Source organism: Nematolebias whitei, chromosome 12 (genome assembly GCF_014905685.2).
Source record: "Nematolebias whitei isolate Nwh7 chromosome 12, NemWhi1, whole genome shotgun sequence".
Taxonomy (NCBI): domain Eukaryota; kingdom Metazoa; phylum Chordata; class Actinopteri; order Cyprinodontiformes; family Rivulidae; genus Nematolebias; species Nematolebias whitei.
In genome coordinates, this window is record NC_056509.1 from 24,563,247 (window position 1) to 24,572,249 (window position 9,003).

At 39.6% G+C, this 9,003-nt stretch overlaps 2 long non-coding RNA genes across 2 annotated transcripts in view; both read left to right on the plus strand.

The window, feature by feature from the left end:
• The window catches only part of LOC119418465, a 30,778-nt gene that overhangs the window by 937 nt on the left and 20,838 nt on the right, over positions 1–9,003 (plus strand). The gene's annotated exons all lie outside the window — the stretch shown is intronic.
• LOC119418466 lies at positions 3,238–4,928 on the plus strand. The gene is made up of 3 exons (XR_005187196.1): positions 3,238–3,374; positions 3,460–3,617; positions 4,806–4,928. It is a non-coding gene; the product is annotated as an uncharacterized LOC119418466 (long non-coding RNA).

Sequence of the window (9,003 nt, forward strand, 5' to 3'; positions counted from 1 at the left end):
ACAATAAAATGGAAATTAATTATTTAAAAATCATACATTGTATTTTTCTGGATTTTTGTTTTAGATTCCATCACTCACAGTTGAAGAGTACCTATGATAAAAATTACAGTCATCTACAAGCTTTGCAAGTGGGAAAACCTGAAAAATCAACAGTGTGTCAAATACTTGTTCTCCCCACTGTACGTCACCAATCGGACAACATTTTGACACATACAACTTAACTCATCATTAACTATAAGATATTTATCTTGCACAACAAAAAAATATGTACATATATTTTTAAATATGTTTATTTTGTTATTTCATTTTTATTTAATTTTGTTAAGTCTTCAATGTAAAATGGTGTGTGGTTTCAGTGGGGGTGTAGTGCTCTAGTGCCCTCTACAGACGAGCCGCCACTGGTCAGTCACATAATTACACTCAAGTTGAACAGTTAGTAGTCAAATCTCTACAAACTGAGAAGGATCCCTGAGCTATAAGTTCCAAAGGAGGCTTGGTTTTCTTTCATGTTTGTCAATTAGTATCAAGAGAACTCTTTATGCTTATTGGCACACCTAATTAAATAAACTTTTTTCTTCTTCTTTCTGCCAGTACTTGCCATGGAGAGACAGCAGATGTACCGGTAATCTATTGCTGTGAAGTCTGCCAGCAGACGTTTGCTAACTGCAAGAACCTGAAGCTCCACGTAAAATACGTTCACAGCACTGAGAGACTTTTTGAGTGTGACATTTGTGCAAAGACCTTTAAACGAAAGAATGATGTCACCCACCATAAGAGACAGGTGAGGTGTAAATCTTTGCATGCTTCCCTTTTTGTTTTCTCAAAGTCATATGGTTGGGGAATTTTCTCAGAGAAATTTAAAGCATAAATTTGTCCCAGGTGCATGAACAAAAACAGCAATACATGTGCCCTGAGTGTGGAAAGACGCTCAGCTCCAAAGCTACATTGTTGGTGCATGAGAGGACGCACACGGGCATCAAACCCTACGAGTGCACCAAGTGTCAGGCCAGATTCACCCAGAAGTCTGCCCTCAATAGGCATCAAAGGTAAACTGTTCTTTGTCACTTGAACCTGCTGCTTTGTCACAAAATAAGTTGAACATTTCTTCCTATGCCTTTTTCTTAAGCCTTAAAACAAATGGTAGTATTGTGAGGGGAAAGCTTAAGGATATTACTGGTAATTATTTTACCCCTTGGAGATATTTTAATTTCAGCAAGCTACAAAATAATAACTTTTTATTTACAGTCAAACAGTTGTAGACATTTATTTAACATTAATATACAAACAGGATTCCAAAAAAGTTGGGACACTAAACAAATTGTGAATAAAAACTGAATGCAATGATGTTGAGATGGCAAATGTCAATATTTTATTCGTAATATAACATAGATGACAGATCAAAAGTTTAATCTGAGTAAATGTAACATTTTAAAGGAAAAATATGTTGATTCAAGATTTCAGTGCCAACAAATCCCAAAAAAGTTGGGACAAGTAGCAATAAGTGGCTGTAAAAAGGAAATTGAGCGTATAACGAACAGCTGGAAGACCAATTAACACTAACTAGGTCAATTGACAACATGATTGGGTATAAAAAGAGCTTCTCAGAGTGTCAGTGTCTCTCAGAAGCCAAGATGGTAAGAGGATCACCAATTCCACCATTGTTGCGCAGAAAGATAGTGCAGCAATACCAGAATGGTGTTACCCAGCGTAAAATAGCAAAGACTTTTAAGTTATCATCATCAACCGTGCATCATCAACATCATCAAAAGATTCAGAGAATCTGAAACAATCGCTGTGCGTAAGGGTCAAGGCCGTAAAACTCTACTGGATGCTCGTGATCTCCAGGCCCTTAAACGTCACTGCACCTCAAACAGGAATGCCACTGTCAAGGAAATAACAGAATGGGCTCAGGAATACTTCCAGAAAGCATTGTCAGTGAACACAATCCACCATGCCATCCATCGTTGCCAGCTGAAACTCTACAGTGCAAAGAGGAAGCCATTTCTAAGCAAGCTCCACAAGCTCAGACGTTTGCACTGGGCCAGGGGTCATTTAAAATGGAGTGTGGCAAAATGGAAGACTGTTCTGTGGTCAGATGAGTCACGATTTGGAATTCTTTATGGAACACTGGGACGCCATGTCATCCGGACCAGAGAGGACAAGGATAGCCCAAGTTGTTATCAACGCTCCGTTCAGAAGCCTGCATCACTGATGGTATGGGGTTGCATGAGCGTTTGTGGCATGGGCAGCTTGCATGTCTGGAAAGGCACCATTAATGCAGAGAACTATGTTCAGGTTCTAGAACAACATATGCTCCCATCTAGACGTCATCTCTTTCAGGATAGAACCTGCATTTTTCAACACGATAATGCCAGACCACATTCTGCAGCAATCACAACATCATGGCTACGTAGGAGAAGGATCCGGGTACTGAAATGGCCAGCCTGCAGTCCAGATCTTTCACCTATAGAGAACATTTGGTGCATCATAAAGAGGAAGGTGTGACAAAAAAGGCCCAAGCCGATTGAACAGTTAGAGGCCTGTATTAGACATGAATGGGAGAGCATTCCTATTTCTAAACTTGAGAAACTGGTCTCCTCTGACCCCAGACGTCTGTTGAGTGTTGTAAGAAGAAGGGGGATGCCACAGTGGTAAAAATGGACTTGTCCCAACTTTTTTGGGATTTTTTGACGCCATGAAATTTGGAAACAACATATTTTTCCCTTAAAATGATACATTCTCTCAGTTTAAACTTTTGATCTGTGATTTGTGTTCTATTCTGAATAAAATATTAGATGTTGGCACCTCCACATCATTACATTCAGTTTTTAGTCACAATTTGTTTAGTGTCCCAACATTTTTGGAATCCGGTTTGTAATATAATATATATAAAGTGTATCTTGATGAGTGACATAGATGAGAGCTAAATATCTGTGTTTTATCCTGTATAGGACACACACCGGAGAGAGACCGTTTGCATGTAATGAATGTGATGCCCGCTTCACCGAGAAGCGCAAGTTGGCCTATCACAAGAGAGCACACTCAGGTTAAAGAGATTTTAGTGTTTTTTGATGAGGATGGTAAAAATTTGTATTTGTTACATTTCTTCTAGCTTTAGCACAATCAAATAAATAAATACTGAAATATAAGAAGGTATCTCTATCTACTAAGCATTAAACTTTTTTTATTTTTTCATTTCCTTTTAGGATTAAAGCCCTACATGTGTGATGCCTGTGGGAAAAAATTTGCATCTAAAGGATACATTAAACACCACTTAAACGTCCACACTGGCTCCAAGCCTTTTAAGTGTGACACTTGTGAAAGAAGCTTTGGTCAGAGGAACTCCCTCAGAGAGCATTTAAAACTGCACACAGGTAAGACATTTACATTTATATGTTTGCATGTACTTTTAAGTTATTGACTTCCTCCTGGTAACAATAAAACGAATGTGTTCTGTAGGTGAGCGTCCGTACAAATGTACAGTATGTGGTAAACAGTTCACTCAGCTCGGCGCTCTCCAGCGGCACCAACGGATCCACACGGGAGAGAAACCTTTCATGTGTGCTCTCTGTAAACGAACTTTTACTGACCAGTCCACCTTTCGCAGGCACACTTTGGTGAGTTGGTGCTTCTTCCTCTAGTACTACAACATTGAACGGTATTTTGTACTCTAAGCAGCACGATGGCACAGTTGGTAGAGCTGCCACCTCTCAGTGAGCAGGTCACCTACGTTCAAATCCCAGCCGGGAGCCTTTCTGGGTGGAGTTTGTATGTTCTCTCCGTGCATGTGCGGGTTTTCTCTGGGTATTCCAGTTCCCTCCCACACCTGTCACGATAACAAATTTTGCTGGGCAATTAATTGTCTCAGAAATTATTGCGATAAACAATAATATTGTTTGAAATTTGACAATAATTACTAATTATTGTCAAATTTAAGAATAAACGTTTGTTAATTTGTTTTGTTTGTAGTGCCTTTTTTCGACCACCAGATGGCAGTATAAGACTGAACAGAAGGATGGATATTGAGGGAGCAAACAGAATGTCTCTAAGAAAAATGGGAGGGAGGCCCGTTGATGAACACGGGTTGTCTCTCTTCCGTTCTCAAAATGGCAAACGCTTGGTGTGGTTTGAGCTCTTTAGCATGGAATTTTTCACACAAAGCTTTTAATAAAAAATCATTAAACAAGTTCTCTGCTTCTTTTTGCAGAGAAAAACTTTTTACACTAAGGCACGGGTTGCAACTGTGAATTTTGGAGCTTCGACAAGACGGAGGTTTTGTTCCCGTGGTCGGCCATCTTAGCTTAGCTTGTAGCTTAGCATCTCGGCTTAGCTGCGTTTAACGATCCAAAAACACGATTTTGGACTGTTAAAATGGATTTTAAAGAGAAAAGAGAAAGGGAGGAGTCAGTGAAGAGCACTGGAGTTGAGCCTTTTGTCATCTAGTGTCTTCAGTAGAAAGAGAGAGACGCAAAGAAACGATAAAGCCGATAAATGAAGGTGAAGTCAAAAATTTTCATTTATCATTCAATTTATTGACTTATTGTTTAATGAGACAGGCCTACTCCCACAGACCAAAAACATGCATGTTAGGCTAATTGGAAAATTTAAATTGTCGCTAGGTGGGGATGGATGGATGGATGGAGTGAGTGAGTGAGTGAGGTAGATGTAGTACACCTTTCAAAGAAGGGAACAATATTTTTGCCATTACTGCTTTGACATAGTGAATACTAGTGCATGTTTATAATTAGCTAATTGCACATCAAGTCAGTTGTTGTTAAAATGACACCATATTGTTTAAATTTTAGGTTCATGACATAGAAGTTCCATGGAAGACCTACTTGGTGATGCTGAAGGGAAATATCGAGGAAAAGAAGCCAAAGTCTCCCACTGAGGAAAATGCAGAACAAGCAAAACCAGGGAAGAAAACTAGCAGAAGTCCAAGTGGTGAGAGCTCTGCTCCTGCTGTTTCTGCTCCAGCTGTTTCTGCTCCAGCTGTTTCTACTCCAGCTGTTTCTACTCCTGCTACCATTTCTGCTCGTGGTGCTGGTACTACCCAAATTGAGACAACTGTGGTTCCAACTGAGTCGGTCACTCTCCCATCCGTCTGGACCAGTCAATGAGCTGTTGCTCTGGTCAGCCATGGTGCTCTTGGTGATATCACCGTCATCCACACAGAAGTTCCAGCAGGGACACAGTTCCAGCCCATAATAGCCACTAACAACTAGGGCTGAATGATTTTGGAAAATATTCTAATTGCATTTTTTTTTTTTACCTCAATATGCGATTGCGATTTAATATGCGATTATTTATCAATGTCTTCTTCTCATGTATTTTTCAACGAACACAAGCAATAAGTTAATCTGTTTCATTTGCAAATAACTCCACTGTTTTAAGCTTCGCTGTAACTCCGTTTCTGCATATTTTGTGTAGCATGAAGCTGCACTGCTCTAACTATGACCTCTGACCCTTATTCATCTTCCAGACTCACCATGAATCGTGATTTTCAAAGTCACATTTGACTTCAATAATGTCTGATGTTTTTCCACACATTTCCTGTCCTTGGACACAGAGTCAGCTACAGTCTGACTAATGTTTATCTTATTTTTTCCTATGTTTCTAAGAAAGAAAAACAAATCATTAATGAAGTTTGTTTTATTTGATTAACAAGTGTGAACATGAATAATTTTGATTGTTGTTTTCAATCATTATAATGAAATTGTGAAATATTACAATGTGAATAACATATTTCTGTGTCCTGTTTTTCAGCAAGTGATTATTCCTTCAGAGACACCTGTGAAAAAGTAGTCTTTGAGCTGGAAGCTGTTTTCTTCAGAGGGGTGCCACAATGTTCCCTAGTCAGTCAAAACAATCTTCTCAGAGCTGTTGTTTTGCACAAAGTCGCTTTGTGTAAAAAGCAGTTCGCCTTGGACCCCCGAGCTGAGCAGTTCGTCTCCGGCCCCGAACCGGAAGAAGGTTCATCTTTGGACCCGATCCTAGAGGTCGTGCCAAGGTCCACTCGTTCAACTCCTGAGCAGATAAACATGTCGCTCAAATTACAATTGTTAGAGGTTTAACTAACTGCAGAAGATGAAGCTTTTTCTCACTGCAAGACTCACGTTCTCGGCTGAAGGTTGCGATGGACGGCACCTTCTCATCAGCTGTTGCCCTCACAGACCCCTGAAGCTGTCACAGTGACGGTCAGCTACCTTGGGCAGTTCCCGGCGAGTCGTCCTCATGGTGTATCCGATCCACCAGAGAACCCCAGAAAGATGAGTGATGCCGTCAACACTGACCCGGTAAGGAGCAGAAACTGGTGACATGATGCCTTGGTCTGGTTATGCTATTTTAAGCTGATGCAACTTGGTAAACATTTCCTGGCTTGCAGTGACGATAAATGACTTTATCTGATCAGATTAAATAACTTCTTTCAACCAAAATCCAAAGTAAACTATTTCTTAAAATAGTGAAACTTTGTCTAAATTCATGCGCGTATAAAACTGAAATAATTCCTGCTCAAAGAGTCAATTTAGCCTTAGATAAGAGAATTAAGCCTTGATTGGTTCATTATAATTATTTGTTTATTATTGTTGTTGATTTTTAGTTTGATTATTTTTGTAATAAAATTTCAAAGACAACTTTGGTCTCATACGGATGAATATTAATTTGTTCAGGTATAGAACTCCCTGTAATTAACGGATTCTACTTCAGTGACTGATTCTGATCATTAAAGGGTGAATATATTAAGTTGTTGTTGGTCAGTAAACTGACTAGCTGGTGCCCAACTTTAACAAGAGTTAATTAAATAAAATAAATGTAGTGAAGGGGAGTGGAGAAAGTGTCACCCTTCTTCCTCCATCACATATCCTTCACATTGCTACATTTGTGTAGCTCCGGGATAGCAACTTGTCTAAAATGTGTGCGAGGGCATTATGTACCGCTCATCCACTGTGTTTACCAAAGCCGTAAACCCTTGCTCTTGTCAAGGGCAAACACATTTCTCCTCCTCTCCCTCGCTGCTTTGCTTTGCTCCTTCCTGTCTGTGAAACTGCTTAGAACCTCTTCTACAAATATTCTGAATCATAATTCTGCTATGGATTTGGTCAGTTGGTCCCTCAACACAACTGATATCATTTCTTTGAAGAGAAGACGGGCTTTAGACGAGCCGATTTGCCCTGCTGGCACGCATGCAGCTGTTTATCTCATCGACTTGGAAGACTTGATATGTCTATCTCTACTGTCCTTCGAGGATGTTAAAGACACAATTGGATTTATGACAACTGGTTTCTTGCTTTTTGGATTCGGCTGGTTCCTGGTTTACCAACATTCAAGGAAGTCGTCGGCAGCAAATTTGTACCTGGTCAGGCTGCCTGCCTTTATATGATGGTTTGGTTCATGCCTCGAGCTGCCAGACACAAATGCTTTTGGCAGGATGTATCATATCTCGGGGATTAAGCTCAGGCACGGTCCATTGGTGTGACCATTTAATATGGATGTTTCGGAACCGAGTGGACCGAATCAACTGGATGTTGATAAAAGTGATGGATAGCATAAGACAGCAGATGTTCCCTTAGGTGAACAAAAAAAAAAAACAACACAGTTCAAGTAACAGATTGATGTATTCCTAACTTGTTTTTATTAATGCAATAAAAAGACAAGTATAATTGTCTAATTATTGTGAGGCAACACGCACGCAGCACATCTTGTTTTATAATGTAACACAACATCATGTTCAAGTCTGAGGAACAGCTTCTACCCTGAAGCTGTTAGACTCATGAATCCCTAATCAGGATTATCACTGTGAAAAAAAATCACTGTAATGCCACTTGATTGTTATGTTCTGCTGACTATCCATGTTGCTGATCTTATGCTGCTGATTATTTGATCTATTATTTCATGCTGCTGTGTTCATTCGCTGAACAGTTTCGCCCCCCCATCTCTCTGATCTGCTACAACCGTATGTCCCACCACGCCCCCTGAGGTCAGCGGACCAGTTGCTCCTCACAGTTCCAGGAACTCATCTTAAGCGCAGAGGTGACAGGGCCTTCTCTGTAGCAGGACCAAGACTTTGGAACGAGTTACCTCTGCTTGTCAGACAGGCCCCCTCCCTCTCAGTTTTCAAATCCTGTTTAAAAACTCACTACTATTCAGTAGCTTTCAACACCAGAGGATCTGTGTTTTGAACCTGTACGCTCCACACTGGTTTGTCGTCATATTTATTATCTGCATCGTTTTTATGTCTAATTTTGATTTACTTCATTTTGTATATTGCTTTGTGTGTTGTCTGTTGTTCTGTCTGTACAGCACTTTGGTTGGCCTTTTAGCTGTTTTAAGTGCTCTATAAATAAAATTGTATGGTATTCGTCCTCATCTTCTCACACAGACTCATGTTCGTGCTGCTGTTGTTCAGCGTATTGTTTTTGTACTATTAGTGCTTAGTGTATTCTTAGTTTAGCATATTTTCATCTTATTACTGTTTTTCTTTACAATTTATACTTTTGTTGGATGTAACTGGGATCCTGTTTACACAGTTTTGTTCCACCACATGTACCACATGTCGTGTGAATGACAAATAAAGAAACTTTGACTTTGATGTCTAGTTACAGATTTCTTATGGCATAAAATGAATAATTTTAGAGCCAAATGTCAATACTTTCATGGTCATGCTTGTTTAGAGCAGCTTCTTGCATGTATATTCCTGCTGCCAGATTCTGTTCATGATGCTGAAGCAAAGATATTCATGATCTGTCAGATATTTAAGATTCACATCTGTCCATCTGATTTTTCTGATGTAACACTCTAATTAAAGAATGTACAAAATTCAACTTCTGGCTAATGGCGATGAAGTGCGAGTTGTTTTGATGCGCTCCTGCAGAATTGGCTCTTTTTTTTAATATTATTGGGCACTTTTTCCTCTATTTTGACCTCAAGTGATTTCAAAGTCATTTTTACATAACATACCTTTTTTTCTGGTCACTAAAATGCCACCAAAGTCGATTAAATGAG